At 38.0% G+C, this 22,954-nt stretch overlaps 1 protein-coding gene across 11 annotated transcripts in view; it reads right to left on the bottom strand.

The window, feature by feature from the left end:
* The window catches only part of erc1b (ELKS/RAB6-interacting/CAST family member 1b), a 342,306-nt gene that overhangs the window by 177,041 nt on the left and 142,311 nt on the right, over window positions 1-22,954 (bottom strand). The window lies entirely within an intron of this gene.

The following is a 22,954-nucleotide window of genomic DNA, read 5'->3' as shown; positions in this document are numbered from 1 at the left end:
TACTGACGGACAGCTTATACATAGAATTATTTCTGTCATAACTGTTTTAAACAAATGTGACTTATTCTTCCAAAACCAGGCTCATTAAGGTCGGCTTCCCAACCTGAGTTATTTTGCTGACAAGGCGTACAAACCCTGGTCACTCTTAATACAATCTTAGAATGTCAGGTTATGTTCAAAAACAAATTTCACAAATTCCAAAAGGTAAGATTAAGAAACAACCCAAGAGTGCAGGACTGGGATGGATTGTGAGAAGCACACTGCAAAATGGGGAATGCCTAGAACAGCTCAACAGCATTCTTTCATTTCCAAAGTGTCTTTGTGTTATCCTCTTCCATTGCTACAGCCCCAGACTCAGAATATCTAAGAGTCAGCTGGGGTTTTATTAGTCAGCTCATGCAAAGAACAGTTCTGAATGAGCCAGTTTCATATGTGCTAAACCACTACATTTTTGCACCTTATCAGTCACCGAGAGGTTAAGTGATGACATCTACCTCTGGAACAAGACCTTCATTCCTCTCAGAGCTTCAAAACAATGCTGTCCTTTTCCAATAATCGGCGCTAAAGTTCCATAAATTCAATATGATAATTATCTTGTAACAGAAATGATTAAATTGATGGACAAAGAAGACAAGCAACAAGGCTTGTTAAGCGTGCCTCACCCCTCATCAGAGCACGGAACTGATGAAGTTGGCAGCCCTGCTGTCCAAGAGGTTTTCTCCAGAGGCTTGCGGTTGTACTATAGGACACTTCTAGGGGAAAACTCATTTAACCTCCCTTTTGCAAGGCTCTCCCCCACCCTCCAAATGAAGAGAGAGAGAGAGAGAGAGAGAGAGAATCTGAACCGCAGCATCGAGGAGTGTGAGGGAGAAACAGGCCACAGAGGCTGCATTCCTGTGGGCCATGAAAAGTGCGAGGCTATACCCTAAAAATTCAAACACCCCATTTCTCAGTCTTTGACAGAAAAAAATCATATTTGAACTAAATCCTAGTGAGACAGAAAATCCTTTAGTGAAATTATACTGTAAGCAATTTACCATAAACACCGCCTAATGTGCTTGCACAGTTTTTTTTCCTGATCAGGAAGACTGTGGAGACATTCACATCAGGGGTTCTCACCTCTTTTTGGCTTGGGAACCCCCCCCCCCTTTCAAGAAAATGCTCTAAAAAGGACCCTCCTTGATTTAAACATCAATGTATAATTATAAATAACGATGCTATGGGTTTTATGGTTACACTTGAGTATGAGCATCCGGAGAAAGTTTATTTTTCTGCTGATGGCTAGGAGACAACTCTTCTTTAATTCTGCCATGAGCTGATGGCAGCTGAAAGATGATGATACAGTAAGATATTCCTATACTTTTTCAATCACATAGATAAACAAAAACCTGCATTTCATCTCCTTGTATATTCAAACCATGATTTTGCTGCCAGTTCCCAGTACTCACATTCACACACACCCATGGTTATACACTCCCCACAGACTCTACGTACACATACTGTATATGGTTTGCGGCAGAAGGGAATAGTGACCCGATTTCTACACACATTACACAACACACCACAGTTGCGATGGACTGCACCCACCCCCCATGGAAGGTGTGAAAAAAAAAAACTCTGCTTCCACCTCAGAGAACCATTCCCTCTGAAGAATGCGAGGACTCTATCTAAGGATGAGATGGTTGTGAAACTTGTTTACCAGCCACACAGTGGGTTTTGGGGTTTAAGTGGGGGCGTTTTGTGAGCGAGAGAGAAAAAACAGAGAGTCTATTTCAGGTTACAGCCCCACAGAACCAAACCGCTGGGGTGTGTGAATCATAGGAAGGAGCAAAAGAGGGTGGCAGTGTGGGCCAGGCAGCCAGAACTGTGGGGAGGGCAATTAAAGAAGAGGGGAGTGTTTTGTGGTCAGGAAACTGAAATTAAAGGCTTCGAGTTTAGGCCCAAATGAACGTTGAGGCCCCTCACAATGCCTCCTCAGCCCTTTCTCTGTCTAACACTGTCTTGAGCTGCAATAACCTTCATTCCAATATACCAATGAGTGCGCAGACACATACAAAGTATTTTATTTCATTCCCTTCTCTAGCACTGGGTATTACTAAAGGCAGGTATTATTTGGCAAATATACTTATAATATGGCTATTCGAATGAATGGCTTATCTCCCAGGTCTGAAATGCATCAATAATAACTAAGGCTCTCCGTGAATCATGCAGATGAAGTGTTAGGAACTTATTTGTTATTTGTCACAGAATGAAGCAATACAACTGGGTTACATATCCTGATACATTTTAAGGGCTGTAAGTTTTGTCATCCTTCAATATTAGTGTTTTATTCACTACCTTCTCTAACTTCTGTTACTTTCATATATTCTACACAGAAGATTTATTTTCGTCCCCTGAGTGGTGACAAGTCGTATATATGCCGAAATGTTTGTCTCCTTTGGCTTTTGAAATATTCACACATCTGTATGGCTCCAGCATTTTCACAACAAGCTGATTTTGTTTTTTAAAAAACAGAATTACAGGTTCAGATATACCATTATAGGGTTCATCTAGTTTAGAAGAAACTTATATTCATGTTATTTTATAACCAAATCTAGATTTTGTTTTATGAAGCCAGATTGCTTTAACATGCGGTTATTTACTGGGCAGAGCCCAGAATGTTCAAGCAGTGCATTTAGCTCTTTGTCATTCTTTTGCCTGGGTTTCAAACCGCCACTGAAAATACAGCCAGAGGTGTATAATCAGATCAAGCTGAAGCTTTTTACAGAAGAGGATTTTCAGAATTAAAATGCCTAGAATTCAGACAGTAAGCCCTGTGTGAATATGTATGAGAGAGGTCTGAAACATTCTTAGCTTAATACAAAAAAGGAAGCACCAGAGAATGCTTCTTTTGCAGCAACTTGTAGCTTGAGTTAAGTTGGCATATTACGGAAAATGTCACTCCTTATTTATGTCTATTGTAGGATGTCCATCATGGATGCTATGAAAATTACAGATCCTTCAAGCACTGTGCTGTTATTGAATTTTTAACTTCGGAGAACATGGTATTTGTAAAATTCCTTTGGCATAAATTCCTTTCAGGTTCAGCAAAAACAACGAAAAGAAGAGTTGCCAAAGACATGCTATCAGTTAAGTGAAATCATGCATTAAAGATTTTGAAGCATGTGAACAGTAAAAAAAAAAAGCACAGACAGCACATGAATTACAACTAGTGTACTATCACTAATTTCAGCAGGAAAAATGTACTCTTCGCATTTCAGTAATGTACAGTAGTACTGTATAGGTAATAGACTAGACTGATGATAATAATGGCCTTATTTTATGCCACTGATATTTAGATACAGTACATTATTCAGCTTTTGTTCTCCCATTACATTACCTTTGCTTACTGCCCTGTCTTTCTCACACCTGAAGAAGGCTTCACAGCCGAAACATTGTGTTTTCTTTCTTCTCTTTTCAGCATGGAATAAACTTATTACTTGTTCCGTTATTCAGTGCGTTTACTACAGAATCCATAACTTGTCTTTCACTTCCTGAAGATGCATGTTTAACAGTTTTTGTCATGAGAGGGTTGCTTGTACTTTTTTTATTTCATTCTGACTGCAAATGACTAAGACATTCAATTTGACTGTTGAAAAAGCATGATGAGAGTATCATGTAAAGTAAAATTTCTAACACAGCTATGACCAGAGAAAAATAAAAATTGAGAAAGCAGCAGGAAGATTTAGTAAGTTTAGTAACTGCAGAACCATGTACTGTGTAGTTTAATTGGTGAGACATTCAAAGGTGGTTTTAATATTCAAAGGCCATTTTAACATTCAAAGGCTTTTTAGGTTAGACCTTGTGCCACTGTAAGGGACCCGTCTGTATTATCCAAACATTAGGAAATTACTAGGTATGAAAACACAAGATTACTTTTGATATTGTAAAAGGTCTTTACCTTAGAGTGAGGTCCTAGGAAAGAGGACAAAAATATCTTACTGTAAAGAAGACAACAGTGGCCCCATTTATTGTTATGTTAGGAAATAAGTACTGTGCCGGCTCATGTAACCTAGGCACATGCCTGACACGCGCAGCTCAGGAAGACTTCAACTGATTGCATCTCTGTGATTCAGAATACAAAGCAAACAGCAGTGTGGGACGGTGGTTAGGATCTTGGAATAAATGGAAGCCTGTGGGTTCCAATCCCGGGTGAGACGCTTTTGTTGTACTCCTGAGAAAGGTACTTCATAAAAATTAAACTAGTAAAATACCCAGCTGTAAATGGATGCCAGCGTAAATAAGCCAGATATATAAATGTAAAATCCAGGGACCCAGAGACACTTTGGAACTGAAATCAGCAAAGGACTGTTATAGCTTTTTACTTCACTGTGCCACCTCCTGTCTACAGCTGCCTACAAATGACCTCAATGGGAAAAGAGCTCTTAGTCTCAAACATAAAAACACAGGCAAGGCTGAACAATATGAAGCCATTTGGCCCATCAAGCTCTGTTTGCTTATTGAACTGAAGATCTCATCCAGATGTTTCTTGAAAGATCCCATGGAATGTTCTTCCACAACATGGCTGGGCAGCTTGTTCCAAACTCCCACTCACTGCTGCTAAACATCTTTTCCAAACCTCAATGACATGGAAGTGCTAGCAGTTGCCATTTCACCTGCAGCTAGGAGTGACCTAAGACATAGCTTCAAAGACACACCCCCACTGCAAAAAATGGATGCTGTCATTTGGTGAGTCATACAGACTTATCAAATGGTTTAAAATGTAACAATCTGATATATGAGAAATAGCAGCTACAGTATGCTATTTATAGCAGCAAATGGTGAAGTATAACAATTTTTGGAACTCTGGTCTTTATTCTTGATGGAACTCACACCTATGCTGTCATTAGTAAGTGTCACACTAAACTTATTTAACTACAACTTTAACCATTGCAAAATTAATCTGTTCTGCCAACACCCATGAGCTCTTTTGCAAACTGCTTTGTAAAGCAACAACATGAAAGGTACAGATGAGGGCAAAGTTCTTCGTATGTGAGAAAATAACCTTGGTGGCACAGAATACATTTCTGTATAGTAAATGCCATTTTATTACCGGTTTTCAGATACTGTGAGGGTGTCTCAGTCTAGATGCCCACACTAGCTACAACTGACTCACTCTGGCTTTCTTATTTAAGCCAAGCAACACATAACAGGCCTAAAAAGGTGTATCATGCAGCAAATGGAATTGAAAGTAAAAGGCATTTTCGTGTTTGAAGCACATGCGGTCATAGAGTAAATGAAGAGATCAATAAAATCTGAAACTTGAGAGATGTCAGTTTAAGTAAGAAATACATAATCGTGCCGTATTGGCAATACACAATATGCTGTTGAAATGTATGGATCGTTTTCATGTATTTCAAAGCTTATCTACATAAATGCTATAATAATTATGAGTAGAATTTTAACTACATTGTTTTAAGTGGAAAAGATCTGGTCAAAAACTCTTTAAAAAGCTTATGCTTGCTTAAATCCAGTATGTGCTGAATATGAAGACATATTTACACAGCAAACATCAGTAGTGATAATGTTATTAAATGTAATACTGATTTACTCAGTCATACTTACGTCAATGATGCCACATCTATGTTTCTTAAACACTCAACTATCTTTTTGAACGGAAATTTAAGTCATTTAGCTAATGTACTCATAAATAAAAATCTATATTCTATGCTTCTTTAAAACTGAAATAACTAAATTTAAAGAACACTTTATAGAAGCATACGTTGATAGTATTTAGCATGCACTTTGGTGGTATGATAGTTAGTATAGCAGCCTTCCAACCATTTGACCTGGGTTTGATTCCAGGCCAACAGGAATCAGTGAGGAGCAGCAGTTAAGAGTTCTGGACTTGTAAGTGGAAGGTTGTGGGTTTACATTCCAAGTGTGACACGGTCGTTGTACCCTTAATCATTTTCACCTGACCTTCTCCATTAAAACACTGCACCATATACAAGGGCGCAAATTGATTTTTGTGTAACCTTTCTTATTATTCTAATCTAATGAATAACTTGAAGTTATTTTTCTGTGTACGCAAGATGCACAAGTGGTGGTACCAAACCAAGATTTGTGGACCTTTTGTGGAATTATGTATCAAGGCAACTAAGACTTACTGTATATACTATACAAGAGATGAGGCTCTGAAATGAAAAAACAGAATACAGGGCTTTTCTGCACCATAACTTTGCCATTGAGAGTCACAACCAGTTGGAGTGAAGAGCAGTGTCAGTGTGTGTTACATGCAAAGGAACATGTAGATATTTATTCCATGTTGATGCACAAAGAAGAGAGAGGAAGACAGTAAGGATATGCAGCACAGGCAAACAAAGGACAGAGCAGGTGAGAAGAGGCACATTCACCACACCCATTTAGCTCTAATGTTGTGCACAGCAATCTATTTTCCAATGACGACAAGAATGTGTGGGAATTTAGCATCAGAAAAACGTCGGATGACCAGAGATACTGTGGAAAATTCTTCTCATTTTATAAGGAAGCGGATATCATTTAATCTACAACATAGCAGAAGTGGGGTTTTGCAACAATGGGGATATTTATTAATTGGGATTTATGAATGAAGCCATGTCATGGACAAGTAAATATTTTCCCATAAACAAACAAAAACAAAACAAAAGCCAATAACAAAATTTATGTGTATTCATCTGGAGCACTCTCAACAGTCAAACTCCTACACTTAACCTACAAACTATAGTTTATTCTTCAGACCTATGCATTATGGATTATGTTGCTTTTCAAGCAGAAAAGTAGTCTCAGTTCAGTACCAGCTTGCATCTTCCAGTGAATGCTATAAACCGCTATCTTTTAAGAGCTAATCACTTGTGCATGCAAGTTGTTCAGTTCTCAAAGTAACACATTTCAAGTCATAATCATAATCATCTGAGCCAAAATGAACAGTGAAAAGGAAAATAAATAAAACCCAAGACATAAATATGATTTGTAAATATGACTGACAATTTTGAAAAAGAACAAATGAGATACGTGAAAGCTAAGAGAGTTGCTAGAAGTTGTATCCAAGTTTGGAATACTTGGCTTGGTACTTCATATTGAAAATACCAAGCTGATTCTGTATTTTAGTTTAGGAGGTCACAGGTGCTGAAAAACCCTGGTGGACATGGTGGATCAGAAGCACAACTGAGCCATATCTTTAAAATGTTAGCAAGTTTCCAAATGTGATTTACAGTTTTCTTTTTCCTTTTCATTTTAATAAGCAAGATGTGTGCTTTTGTCTAAACAAAGTGGCTCTTATTTCAGATTTTTCCAGCCTCCACAGTAACATTTACCTTTTCTGAAAGAAAAAAAACACAACACAATGCTTCCCTGAGGCATACGCTCGTTTAAATGACCCTAAGCCAAGCACACTTGGTAAAGTCTGGAGTTGAGTTTACTGTAGTTCTCTGGCGGACCTCTTCACACATTTAACTGTTTGTTTAATGCCTATGAAAGCCAAGAAGAACTTAAAAAATCAGAAGATAGAGAAGAAAACGGCACTTGTAAACGATGGAGGTTGGATGACCTTTTTCTAAAAATTTTGCGGCCTAGTTTTCCTGTCCATTGGTCCCCCTTCCCGAGGCGAACGGCACACTGGGGAGTTGTTTCAGCACCTTCAAGGCCAAACACAACCAGCCCACTGTGGAGCTAGTGCAGAGATCCACACAGGCCAAGCCCTATACTCCCACAAACACAGTTCTTGGCCTTCGTACTCAGAGGCCTCGCTGCTCCCCAAGAATTTATTGCTTGTCTTCCTCGATGCTGCATGTTATTGTAGTTGACGTCTCATTTAAGGTCTTACAACATTTCTTTATTAGCTGGGGGGGGGGGTGGGGCAGTCTTATTTTTCTTGTACCAAATTCAGCAAACTCATAAATACTTTAAAGCCAGGCCATTATCCTCCCTGTAGCAACCGCAAAGGGAGAAGCAGAGCTAGACGCTTAAAATGACCCCAAAGAACCATGTACTTCCTTTCTCTCTATTTTAGTTCTTAGCAGTGGCACAGTACATGATTAGACTCAACAAACAGAATGAGTACACTCTTTGAAAAGTTAAATATATGTTAAGAAGGACAAGTTGGAGACTACCTTTTTTGACAGATCAAACCTGTATCAGGGATGCCAAACTCCAGTCCTGGAAGGATGCAGTATAGCACATCTTACATGACTCTTTATATTACCATAACCTAACAAACCTTGGAATTGTGATAAAATTGGCCCAAATAAGCTAGTAATTGGATCAATTAGGCCCAATTAGAAGAGCTCAAATGGAATAAAACCCTATAGACGATGAGGGCCTCCAGGATCACATGGGAGCAATGCCAATATTGTTTTTATCTGTCACTAAATCTAGGGAAAAAAGAGCAATCCTTGCTATTCACCCACATACTGTATATCAGCCAACCAAAGGAGAATCCGAATTGCTTGATCTTTTTAAAAACGTTGGAAGATGGACCAAAGATAAAACACCGTAGAAGCAGAACTGAAATCTCCACAGCAACCATTTATCATCCTAGAGGGGAATTTTGCTCCAAACATCTGCGCTCAGGATAGGAAATCCACTTGGTTACAGCTTCAATCCTTAAGGAATAACAATTTAATATGACAGCTTACGTTTACCACTGAATAAATAAAAAGAAAACACGAATTATGTCAAATAGAAAGAAGATTCTGTATCTTGTAGTCACTAAAGATTCTGTGCTCGTTTAAAGCTATTATCCACAACTGTGCGCCCAAAATCCACTCTAACAAAACCTGCATTCGGATCACGTTCAAGGCTCTCTGAAATAACCCCTAATGTGAGGTACTGGATCCCCTTCAGGAGTCCGTGGCCTTGGCCAGCTGCCACTACTCCCTACTGGGCCCGGGATGGTGTGCACACAGTGGTATTCAAAAGCCACACGACAACTAGAAACACATCCTGCTGGCAACAACTGGAGCGAAAGAGACAGTCAGGCTTTCTTTACCCAAGGTTTCTATTTATACATCTCCCCCCCAAAAAAACACAAATAGGGGAAATACATTTTATCTAGCAGCGGATGAACTATTCACATTTTAGAAGTTAACTTTTGTTTCTGTTTTGACAATTAAAATGGGGAATGTTCCGGAAACATAAAGAGTGAAGAAGTTAATTACTGTACATGAGTAGCCTTTTTAAGACTACAGGGACCCTGCTTGTGACTTGTATAGTCACAAACCAGGAATGACAGACAGAGTTGCTGAAGTGGCCTTGCGTGACAGAAACATTCGCTTCATGCTTCTCGGTCCTGTCGGCTACAGATGTAAAGCCTTCCTGCTTCGGCGGAGAGGAGGAGGCCACAGGTCCCTCTTCTGGTGACAGCGGGTTTTAAGGCCACTGTGCAGAACAGCTCAGCCGGCAGATGGGGACATAACAGCTCAACACCAAGCCCATCAATACACTCAGGGGTAGCCAACCCTAGGGTGGCAGAAGGCAGCCATTCATCATAGCCGATGCGCCACTGACATCCACAGAGCGTCACAGGCCTTGAAGACACCATGCTGACATGAAGGAACACACTGGAATGATAATAACATATTGTTCCAGAATTGAAGACATCTGCTTCTGTGAGTGAAAATGGAAATTAATAATCGCTCCATTAACCCGTACCAAACCAAAAAGCAACCATCCGTGTTATCTTTTCACCTCTTTATGCACTACTCCAGCTGGGACCCTATTATTTTAGCTTGCAATTCATTAAATTCATGTACTGATATACTTAGTTTTTACTTAGGAACAATAAACTGTTACCTTTTTCCCCTTTCTTCTATACACATTTGCGGGCAGAGAATTAATTATTATCAGGGCAAGGACAGAAAATGTTCAGGAACAGCATTTTCCATTTTTAACTTAACATTTTCTCAGAAAAAATAGCTCCTAGACAGTACAGTAAATTAATATAAACTTTTATAACCAGGCTACCATAAACTCTTGTCAGAATATGTAAGGCTTTTCTTTAATTTGCTCTGAAGTGCAGATTAAGGTCCCTTTTTTCTTAAAATGTACTGGCTTCACCCATTAAAAGAGACTACATTTTCAGCATTGATGAACAGCTATTGAATAAAGCCGCTCTTTAGAGCCATTAAATCGAACCCCAAAAAGCCAGAATTAATCCCTGGGAAAACATGCCAAAACAAACAGCTTCTTGTTGCAATCAACCCATTTTGAAATGCGACGCCCTTGCCGAAACACACAGGCAAAGCGCCAAACTCCTGTTACCACCCAGCACTTCCACACATAGAGCAAGCAAGAATACACAAGTTGTGCCAGCTCGAGTTTCCACTACATGAGATGCCAGCAGCCATACACTTAAACCATACCTACATGCTGTTAATATTCTTTGTTTACTTGTTAAACTCAATCCTATCAAAGGCCCCATTGTCAAAAATGCTACTGTTACATTCTGAGTATAATTACAGGGTTACATTTCTCAAATAAAGCTCTGTTTTGTGCTTGAAAGTGGTTTAGAAAAAACTGTATATATTTACTTCAAAGCTTATGAGAGAAAAAGAGGTCTAAGAGTACCTGGCCATGGTGGCTTAATTACTGCTTGCCTAGTTCAGTGTAACATTACATTATCTTCTAATGTAACTAATTGTTTTTATCACTGCTGTGGTTTGCTATGTCTACATTTTCCTTCTGAACTATGATAAATAGTAAATTAATTTCAGGAAGCAGAGGCCTTTTCCCTTATGTCATTATCGGGAGTATCAAAACATTTATTAGCTCATGAAAACGACACGTAAAAAACATACAAAAGTAAAACAAACGGGCACATAATCAACTAAAAATTATTTCTTTTTTCATTTTCTCATCTTTGCCTTAGCAAGCCAGCTGCAGAAACCCTCTTTAAAAAAAACACTGGCCTCAAAGCTGGTCTGCAAGGGACTTCCGCTACAAAATTTGATTTAAACGTTACTTTTTGGTGTAATATTCCTACAATGTTCTAAAATGGAAACAGTCCATTGTGTTGTGATAAATCAGGGCCTTGGCCTTAAAAAGAAAAAAAATCCTAATCTGCTACTACCAAAATTAGTAAGTGAAAGTTGTCAAAACACTGAAGCAAATGAGATATGGTAAGGTTGTACTTAACCAAGCTGATGAGTTTCACTACCTCTGCAGGTAACAAGGGCTACTTTAGCTTACTAAAATTACCCATCAGACCAACCTGATCAAATACAGCAGAAACAATGCAACTGTTCCCCATCAAGAGGAAAAGACAAGGGTCTCTCTAATGTTCATAGTATAATATTAGTTAAGAGCATCTTGCTAAACCAGTAGTTACCAATTATTAACTCCGCACCTATTGCTATTAGATTAGATAAATTTTACGGTTCACTAAAAGTGGAAAATTGTCTTTGGTTTCCCAATTACAAATACAACTCGGATTTATTCAAGAACTGTGAAGTGTGCAAAGTTTCTAGGGAAAAAAAGCATACCAACAACCTTCATTGGAGACCATTTTCCAAGTTATGGTGTTAGACAGCAATATATCAAAGTTAGCAGCACTGGACATTTTTTTCCAATGCAACTTCAAAGGAAAACTCAAGATATCTGCATGTTCAGCACATTTGTGTATGGCAAACAGATTTTTACTTTATATAGTCCACAATATATACATTATATAGTCCATTATAAGAAACAATCAAATAGCTAATGAACTAATGAAGAATAAAAAACCTAACTTGCAACAAGTCTTTCAAAATATTTTTTTCTTAATTTGGTTGTATTATAATAATATGTATATTCACATCTAGACCACTTTTTTGTAAAGAAACTGTAGTCACTGTGTATCCTGTACAATCAAAAAAGCCACCAGCATTTAATTTGTATTATCCAACCCAAAGAACATAATAAGCACATCATGCAAATCCAAAGTTGTGAAATGTTATTTCTTATCCCTGATTCAGTGCAAGATAGGAATTCCTTTCTAAACTCTGCAAAGCATACAAAATTATTTAAGTAATTAAGTCGGCTTTGCTATTATTTAGGTCACAAACACAAGGTTCCACAAAAAAAACTTCCCACAAAACAAAAACAAGACCACAAATAGTACTAGCTTGTGTTTCAGTCAAAATAATTATGCTGAAGAGAAATTAATTTCAGTGTTTACTGCCACTCCTCTACCCCCCTACTTTAAAAAATGACTAAATAGAACTTCTCTGGTTAACACACACTGGCTTTATGCAAAACTATAATCAATTTTCTAACTCAGTTCTCAGATTTGATTCACTCTTAAGGGTAATGCATATGATAATATTGTAGTTAAGGTAATGGTTGAGCCACAACTGTGTTCTACACCCCCCTGGGATGTTGGCACTTGCATATGTTGACAAACAATATACCAAACTGCATTGAAATGTGCAACTTCAAAGTACAAAGCACATTGTAAAGGAAGGAGTTAGTGAAAAGACCTCTACTGACCTTGAAGCCATGCTGAAGAGAAGACAGCATCCAGTGAAAAGATTGGGGGAAAAAAATTAGGTAAGGTTAGTAAGCAGGCTGAGAGAGAGGGGGGTATTACACAGAGACTCAGCACGGGGCTAAGCATAGTCAGCAAGATTCACAGAGAGACAAAGACAGGCAATGAGAGTCTGGAGCAGTTCTTCTATCAGACCATACTAGTGAACAGACCACAGACCTACACATGCAAGGGCTGCTGTAGTGTTTGACAGTAGGTTATTAATTCAGTGTTATCTTCTACACATACAGTAGGTGAGGGGAAACAGCAGTGTTCGAGTGCTACCTTGCCTGTAGAATACATGCTTTCCTAATCCAATTTGTTCGTAAGTTTCTGAAAGCAATGGACAGCAACAGCAATACCCATGAGAGAGCTGTTTTCCCTTCAATGTACCTGCTTATGACCTGATCCCTTTCGTGAGCGAGACTGAAGAGTTGTGCCCAACCACTGAATTGAAACCGAAAAATGTTTTAGCTAGAAGCCACTCTTTCTATAGTTCACATCACAGACAATGAAGGAACTAAACTACTGTTTGGTCAGAGTTTCTGACTCTTCCCCACCATTCCATTTCACTTGAAAATTTTAGACAGATGTAAACCTGTTGGCAGTCATTAGCATTGCTGCCTCACAGTGCTGGGATCCTGGGTTCAATTCCCACAGACCGGGGGTGCTGTTTGTATTCTCTCAAAGCGTTCACATGGGTTTCCTCCAGGTGCTCTTGTTTCCTCCCACAGTCCAAAGACCTGCTGGTACTGTAGGTTAATTGGCTTCTGGGACAATTGGTCCTGCTGTGAGAGTGTGTGTGTCTGTGTGTGCCTGCAGTGGAATAGCATTCCATTCAGGGTATATCCTGCCTTTAGCATAGGCTCCAGCTCTCCTGCAACACTGAATAGGAGGAAGTGGTTAGAAAATGGATGGATGCAGAGTAATGTACAGCAAATTACACTACATGCTGTATCTGCTATGTATACAATATATTCAACATCTCACTCCATTTTCATTACATTTAAATTAATCTGTTAAAGTTAACAGTAAAGTATGACATTCTTTATGCTAAGACCTAAAACTAAGAGGTTTTTGTCTGGATAAAGATACTGTGTACAATCCCATGGTCTGGTTATGTTCAAACACTCTGGGAGTTTTGTATGGCTTCTGGGGTGTTCACACAATCTACACACATCCCACAAATCTAACTATACAGTTTATCCTTAGCCTTAACCTTGACCAGCTACATTATGTGCCAGGGGTGGAGCTCTTGAAAAGTTCTGATCCTGCTGGGAATCTATCAGTCGCTCGCAGGCTCAGAGCAGACACAACGCCACTCCCGAGACAGAGATGAATTGTCCTGTGCTAAAAGACCGGGTCCTTCCCCAGGGGAATTCTCCACTGCCTAGGTTTCAAGCCAGTGACATCACCACTGTAACAGGCTCACTGCACAGAGCCCTGTTACCCCCTACCATTCAAAACTCCTCACAACCTTAGGGACTAGTAACATGTGGAGCTCTGCTGTGCCAAGATCCGATCACAGTAGCTCTTAGGCTCACAAAGTACATGGCACCCCTCCCTAAACAACTTATAACTCCCAAAACACCTGGTGATCTGCCGTTGATGAATTCCACACTGTTTCAAAGGGGTAAATGACAAGGCATGACCATGCTCAATGCATTATACATTTGTCTTAACTGATCTAAGAAGTGTCCATGTAAAAAGAACATTATTTCCACTGGATCTGCAGTGTGAATACAGCCACACCAATGAAGCTACCAGAAACACTTAATCACTTCTTTCTACAGTAGTTGAGTGAGTAGCAGATACCCCAATAGACAGTAACCCAATAGGCAGCCTAAAACAGGAGTAACTAGGCATCATTCAGCTCCAGGCCAAGCAACTGGCACAAAATGTAATCAAATTAGTTCAGTTTCCATTTAAGCAATGTAAGGGATAAAAGAAAGAACCTCCCGTTGTGTGGAAAGATCTTCCTCTCACTCTAATGTTTCAACAGTGTGCTTGATACAGATCAAGAAAGCAAGGCTTCACTATGACTATGGAAGAGATCGCACAAAGAAAAGCAAAGAAGAAGAATTATTGCAGTGTACTACCAAAAGGGATAAAAGTGAAACAGTAAATTAACAATAATCACCTTCCTTCTTACATCTTTTTTCATGTTCTCACAAAAGAGCTGTAATATTTAACGAATATCAGTTTAGAATGAACAGTTTTTGCATTATCTTTGTTTTGACTCATTCAATACAGCCTTTCTAAATCTGACAATGCCGTTCTTTCTGTTGTTAATTTGCACTTTACTGAGAGCTTGAAAAAAGTTTTGGATACCTTAGCTTCTGATGTACTAGAATGGACTACTACTGCAAAGAAACATGATATACGTCATCAACATTGTTGCCAACTTCAAAGCTTTAAAAAATACAAAATGGTGCATTGCGATATTTCAAAAACAGAGAAAGGATATTTATAAATAGGATAGAGTATCAACAGGGGAGGCATGCATTACATTATAATGGGTCTTATAATTATCCTTTTCAACACATATTAGACAAAAGCAGTTTGTGGTTGTCAGGCCAATTTGAGGGAATGAACAAATAAACTACTACGTAGAGGTGCAATTTATTTTATCAACTTCAAAACAGCAAAGCAGATCTAGAACACAAAATACACAATAAAATACTGCACAGCAAAGGATCAGCTCAAAATATTCATTCTGTAGTCCTCTTAACCAAGATACATCTAACATGTCGTTCAGAAGGGAAGTGGAATTATAAAGTAAGAATGTATGTGCAGTCAAAGATGAGTTGATGTAGAATTATTCTGTTTGGTTATATTCAGGTTTCAGCGGTGATGAAAGAAAGTTGCCTCTTGCTTATTTTGAAAATAAAATATGCAACGCTGTACTTGCCTATGACTCTTTCTGTTGTTCTTTTGCTAATGTGCTCCTCCTATTCACATTATTTCTGTGCACTTGAATTTGCAATGTTCTTGCAATCATAAAATACAAAACTAGCTCTTTTTTAAGGTTTGATTTTTATCAGCCAGCATCTACAGAGATTTCAGGCTGATATTTTTTTTTTAATTCCCTCAAATTGGCCTGGCAACAAGATTGAATTCACACTGCTCAATAATTTTGGAGTGAATGTGATGCTATAGTGACAAAGAAAATTCTGTTTGAGATATTAGCAATGTAGCACTCATCAGGCATTCTATTTTTAAATTTGTCCTATTGATTTAACAGTTTAGCAAAAATTACATTTTTGAATGCACAATATTTCTGTTTCATTAATTTGGTGTAAGACACAGAACGAATCAGATCTCAGGAGACAAAAATACTTAAAATCCTTTTGGACTTAATATACTGGAAGCACAAATGGTTCATTTATTCTTGATTACAACTTTACAAGTGGGTAAATTTTTTAATTAAAAATCAAGAGCACTTCATATACTCAGGGATGGATGCACAATAAATACATTGCAAGCAATTCTTTGCAGTGAGGAGAAAAGAGCACAGTACAAATAAGATCAGTTTATTAAATGTACTTCAACAAGCCCGGCAACTGACGACCTTAGAATTAGAGTAGCACATCTCCTGATGAGGAAGACACTGGACTAGTGAACTCAATTAGATAATGTGCCATTCTTTCTGCTAACTAGCTTCAAGAAATACATTTTAATGCCAAATCTCATCTGATTGTGTGCCATGGTATAAACCACAGTGATTTTGTAATAATTCATTCCTTTTATTTTATTTATTTGAGGGTTTTAAGTATGAGTCACATTGTCCCAATAATTCATTGTTACCTATTAAACCCAATAACTTTCAAAATACTGGCACATAAAAAACCCTCATTTGCATTTTTTAATAATCACATAATTTAGTATATGATGATAAACTGACAAAACCCTCAAATGTGCCCAGAGTGACTGATGTTCCCAGGCAGAAATGCACGGAAAATGGCTATATTAAGCTAAGGTACCTAATAGGATCAAATCGCTGGATACTGCAACCAGGAAACAAAAATCTTTATTTTTATTTTTAGAAAAACTGCATCTGCAGTTTTTTGATAATATACAGTATTGTTATCAAAGGGACATTCTTCAGAATAAAAAACTAAGAGCATAATGTTTCTTATGCCACCTATTAGAACAACTATTTTCTTAAATTACAACCTTTCCTTTTTTAGTAATGCTAGGACAATAACGGTCTTTTTATTTATGCTTATATCCTACTACTTTTAACAGCATTTTAAGGTGTTATTGAGAGAACAAAACTGAAAAAATATATATTTTACATTTGAAAATATCCCCTGCCATCAATTAAAATGAAAATGATGAGCACATTTTTTTTCTGGCATTCAGATGACACTATAAACTATACCTCATCCCCTTATTCATCCCCTTATTTTGTAATGCATTTTTTCTTTAATCAAATAAATCTGTTTTTTAATGAAAAACAAGACAAATGTCACACCAATTATTGCTTATGAAAAGTTCCAGATATGGGCTAAAAGGGAAAACAGGAACCGCATCCCCACTCATTATTATCTTATATAGAGATTTCAGAAAACAAGTAAAATGTGTGTTTCCAATATCAAATGTCAACTAGATAATAGAATGTTAAAAGGGTTTTAGAAAAGCTGATTCAAAAGATAAAGCACAGGTCAAGGAAGAAGCTATTCGTTGAAAAAAAATCTCTTACTGTGTGATGTTTGCAAAAGTATTCCACAAAGAGATGTCAGTGTTTAAGTGCACACTATATACAATACTACTAATCCTACACAATAAACATTAGAATCTCCATATACAGTAGGTGGACATTGTGCTGTGCTTGTCCTATCTTTGTGACTGCCATGAACTAAAACTGTTTTTTAGAGATACTTAATTAGAAGATTAGTCTAAATGTGACTTTTAACCATTCATAATTATTTCTTTCTCCTTTTTTTGAATAGTTAAGTTTAAATATAAGGACTGTTCAACAACCATGTGCAACACATCGGCACTGTGCACATCTAAAAAAAAAGATCTGGGGAAAATGTTAACACATGGACTGATTCACTGACTATGGATATGGAAATGGCATCACAGTACAGGTCACTATAACTAAAGATTCTTTATAAGCATGACGCCCCACCCCCCCACCCCATTAAGAAAGTGTTCTGAATGCTGAAGGGCTCAGGAGGGAAACCCTCGCCATCAACACGCATCTCATTGTGGTAAGATACTCGGTGGTGTGACATGCTACTTTTGCAAAATTAATAAATTAGAGAAATTTGAGTGCAAGCAGTGTGGCAGGGCAGCGTGCAGCAGAAGCTCTGGGAGTCTCTATCACTCACTTTCCCAAGAAGTCCCACACAAACCCCCCCATGTGCTGCGGCACAGAGACTGACACCTGCTGCTGCCCTTGGGGTGGCTGTTGCTGCTGTCGGCGTGCAGAGGGAAGGGTTGACTTTCTGGAGGAAAGGCCCATCGCAGGGGGAGAGAAGACACAGACGGAGACAGAAATCCGGGGAGGGGACAGGAGAGGGGACACAAAGGGGTGAGGGGCATGACGACAGGAAATGTTGACACAAACAAGAGATCCAAGATGGCAGCACACACAAATACACACATACACATAAAAGGGCGCAAGAATTAGTACACAATATACAGTACAAATCACAGACTAAAATAAAGCAAACACGAAACAGAAACGCCTACAATATCACTGGCAGGCTACTTCAAAAATGACACAAGCAATAATGGAAACAAATAAGTTTTTTTAAGGAAATGTTTCTTTCACTTGCTGAGCGCCCTCTGTTTGTGAATCCATCTGAACAGGGTTGCAAGCAAACATTGACAAAACAGCTCACACTGGCAGCTCCGCACAGAGCAACACTCTTGTTTAAAAAAACGAATGGTTTTGTTTTCCAAAAACAACAGAATCATTCCTTATTTTACTGACTTATTTTCTTTGTAAAAATCCGGCACTCTCTTCAGACAACAAGGCTGTAAGCAACTCATAAGGAGGCCATAAGGCCATCTGACATTGCGATGCTACATGCAACACACCAACAGCTCTCACATGCAAGCGTACTGTATGTCACCATGCAAAGGTCCAATAATTCACAGTAGCCTATTTGAATCATCAATAATTACATCAAATGGCAAGAAGTTAAGCTGTTGTAAATAATCTTGCATTATGTAACAGTGAAAGAACAGAACCCATTCACCCAACACAACTCAGAACTGATCGTACTATGATGACAAACATAAGACAAATTTATGTGAGTGAGGCCTTGTCTTCTCCGATGTTCTGAATTTGACTTGTCATCTACACACATTAAAGGAGCTAAATCTCCTCAGCCTAAAACACAGGCGATTGAGAGGCAAGATGAGTAAAGTGGATACAATCCTAGTGGGTTACAGACAGCCAAGGGCACTATTCCACACTCAGTAACAAGTGGAAAAGAAAAGTTCCTAATTCCATTTCAATTAGATTACAAAAAAAGTTCTATACACAAAGTGACGTGGGTATCAGGAACCAACAGTTTAGACCCCGGCTCCTAGCTCCTTCAGGAAAAGGTGAAACTAAACCAAACTAACATGCAAGATGGGCCAAATGACCACCTCTAGCCTGTAATCTTTCTACTATGCTATATTTATACTTTCAAGTATTGCTAGCTATGCTATTAATAGTGCTGTAACAACAGTAAAGACTTCTACTTTTATTTTATTTAATTTTTTTACATTTTAAACCATGTTTGAGAATGAAAGGACTAAATCACTGCTTTACAAAATGTCAGTTAAAATCAAGCTAAATGGAATATGTAAAGATGGCTGCATATGCAAAAGTATAATGACATTAACCTGTTTTATTATTTTGTACATAATCAACAGAAATGGAAATAATCAACTTGACTGTTTTTAAATAATCAGCTTGACTTAACTTCTACAGCCCATATGAATTGCATGAGGATCTAAGAGGCACTCCGCTGACAAGCCCACCTGTTAGACCCATTTATCATTCGGACATGCAGCAAGCAGGAATGCTGCCAGAATATCACCTTTTGCAAAGCAGCTGGGTAGCTTGTTCTGGGTTCCCACAGGCAAGATTCCATTGTGTAAAAAAGTTTCTCCTGTTGCGAGTTTTAAATGCACATCCCTATAGTTTCCACTTGTGTCCTCTCAACCACATTCGAGTGTTGATTCTGAAGAAGCTCACTAAACTGACTCGGTCAATGTCTCTAAGGACTCTGTATACTGAAATCGGGTTCCTTTGAAGTCTTCTCTGTTAGAGACTAAAAATATTTGGTTCTTTTAGCATGTTAGTGCAAGACTTTCTTTCAAGCCTTGAAATGTTTCTGGCTGTTCTTTGCTGGACTGATTCTAAAGAAGTAATATTATTTGGACCAATTAGGGTGACTTAATTTCAACACTTTATTATAAATGAGATCTTAATAGTGTATAGTTGTAATATACAGTATCACTATTTAATTTCTATATGTAACTATACAGCAAATCCTAACATTCAATTTTGTTCTTTCTGTTGCTTTCCCGCAGTGTCTACAAGATGTAAAAATGCTAAAATAAAAAGTTGTTTTATAAGTTGGTTCTTCAGACTTTTTTATAGTTTATATTTGCTGCCTGCATGCAAAACCCTACATTTATCTACATTATATATCATCTGCCAGGCATTTTCCCAGCTTCAGATTTTATCAAAATCTTTTTGAATTTCGTTTGCTGCTTTTACAGTGTTTGTTGATCCTTCTGAACTGGCATGATCTCTGAATTTGATTAATTTACTAACTATGCCGGCATCTAGATCAATGATATAAATTCCTGAACAGCAGCAGTCGTAAGACAGATCTACGTACCTGAACTTTCATCCCCTATGTATACTGTTGTTTTTTATATTAATCAGTTCTGAATACAAATACATGCATTTCCTTGAAAGCTTACCACTTGTGATATTAGAATCACTCAGAAATACTAACTTTTCAAAAGACTTCTGAAAATGTAAATTTGCCATATGACATACTCATTACTGGCATTTGGCAGCATCAGTAGCTCACAGGCATGGCAGTCACTGTAGCTACCTTAACCCCACCCAACCCTGATGGTGCTCAGCCTACAGTATAATGTGCTGCTACTTGGGAAATCCAAATGAGTTATCCATTGACAATAGCCAGGCTCAAACCTGTTACATCTGGATTTACTGAGTTTGTTCTGCTGAGCAAGCACGCTTACTGGCTGAACCACACAAAACCCTTAGTGTCTTCAGCTTTTGAAGGTTTCAACTTCAAATATGAAGCCAATTGCACTTATCACACTTTACAGACTAAGAATAATACTTTAAAACTTAATGTGTGCTTTTATTCTACACACAAGGTTTACTTTTTCAAACACGTTTGGATACCAACCTTGGCTTTACGCAAATGACTCAGAAACATACAGTACATATACGTTTAGCTTATTAAAAAACTGTGTGCAGTGTCTTTGGTTTCTACTTCTCTCCAGTGTGCCTACCAACTGCAATGAACAGTCATTAAGCCCTCTTTTTTATTTCACATACTGTAACTATGTTCACTAATACTGAAATGCGTTCAAATATTCTTGCTTAAACAAGAATGATAAAAAGTAAAAATTCTGTCTAAACTATCTGGTATTCCAAAATGGAATGAAATGAATAAAACATACAAATGGAAAAAAGTGGTGAAGTTTTGAAAAGAGCTTTTTGGATTTCTGTTTTTATTTCCTCCATCCCATATATCCATATTTCAAAAACATACAACTAAAGGAACATTTCTTTATTTTAGTCCGTTTCCGAGATTTGGAGCTGACAAACCTTTAGACCTCTGAGACTAATGAATGCGGTCATTCATGATCCATGCTGTGAACTTGACACCTGTTCCTTGCAACTCAGAACTTGCAATTTACAAAACACGAGTGCAACTGCTTTGTTGATAAGCAAATTGTGGGCAGTTTTTTTTGCATCATCACTGAAAGGCTCATTAAAATCGACAGAATGAGCTCCTTTGATTGCATTCTCTCAAAACTAATTTAGAAATGCAATCATTTCAAATCCATTAGAAAGAACAAACAAAGAACAAAAAGAACCCTAATATTAACTTTCAGCTCTACAATGTTTTTTTAAGTCTTGGCATTCTCTAGATCAGGCCTGTCCAATCTTGGTCCTAGAGGGTCTGTGTTGTCTGTAGGTTTGCATTCCAACTCAGCTCTTAATGAGCTAAATCAGATGGTTACTGGTTTAACTGAACCAATTTATCAGCTTCTCCTTGCTCTTAGGGACCTAGTGAGACACAGAAAACCTGCAGATGCACCAGTCTACCAGGGCTAGGGTTGGACAGCCCTGCTCCGGATTTTAACATTTCAAATGCACTGTGCCAAACAAGGAGCTACTGCCCTGCCTGTTCTGCTCAAGTGCTGCTTTCAGCTCCCGAGTTGTTGATGGTCCAGTGATGTGTCAGTGTTAATATAGAGCACATGCTAAAATACAGAACCTCATTGTACTGTAACCTGTATTGGCTCATTTTGTTAATAAACATCATAACGCTATCTTGGATTCAAAGGTCTGCAATGTTTAGTCACTTTTTCAGCAGTAAAAGCGCATAAAATTATAATGACAAGATTTGCTCTTTCTGCTGCAAAGGTTTTTTTTTACAAAACCATGAGCATACAGTAGCTGTACTGGCTCTTTTGAAAAAAAGCACTGTAATGTGAATATTTCTTAAGAGATGCATAATAACAGTGAATTATTAAAAATTAACTTGCCGCTTAGCGTTTTAATTGTTTCATTTAACCTACACTACAAGGCCTGTTCTTAGACAGTGAGTTTGCCTGTATATAATTGTGTACTAAATAACAATACACGTAGTCTAGGTACCGCTGTCATGGAAACAGAAGGGAAAAAGCAAGAAATGATTAATTAGTGTCTCCGCTTGAAAAGATGAACTAAAACTTTCAATTAGATCAGAGATGGTGGGTAGGGGAACACTGCAAACTGCAGAGAGCTGTTCTTTTAGTCAAGCTTCCTTTCTATTCAATTAATTCTGTTATCGTATCAAAAACTGTTTCTGTGTTTTTAAAGGCAGTATAAGACCTCTGTCTTTGGTATGGCACTCTGATTTTATTAAAGCACGGTGAGGTCATTCCTTGTCTAAAGCTCATAACGAAATACATATTTTATTATAAATCCTTCAGCCTAGTAACACCTCCAAGCAAAGGCTGGCACGAACTAAAACAGAATTATATACTGATAAAAAAAGCCATTACCTGCATTGCCCTTTGTTCATTATTAGCAACTAATCAATTTTTGTTAGCAAGGGGCCAGATGACCTCATTCGTGACCTTTCTTAAGTTGTACTGATTATGGACAGGAAATAGCACACCTGATTGTTGCCCCTGAGCAGAGATACATAATTCTGAACC

Source organism: Lepisosteus oculatus, chromosome 7, assembly GCF_040954835.1.
Source record: "Lepisosteus oculatus isolate fLepOcu1 chromosome 7, fLepOcu1.hap2, whole genome shotgun sequence".
Lineage (NCBI taxonomy): Eukaryota > Metazoa > Chordata > Actinopteri > Semionotiformes > Lepisosteidae > Lepisosteus > Lepisosteus oculatus.
The sequence above is the reverse complement of the archived record's forward strand: the minus strand, read 5'-3'. Positions and strand labels throughout refer to the sequence as shown.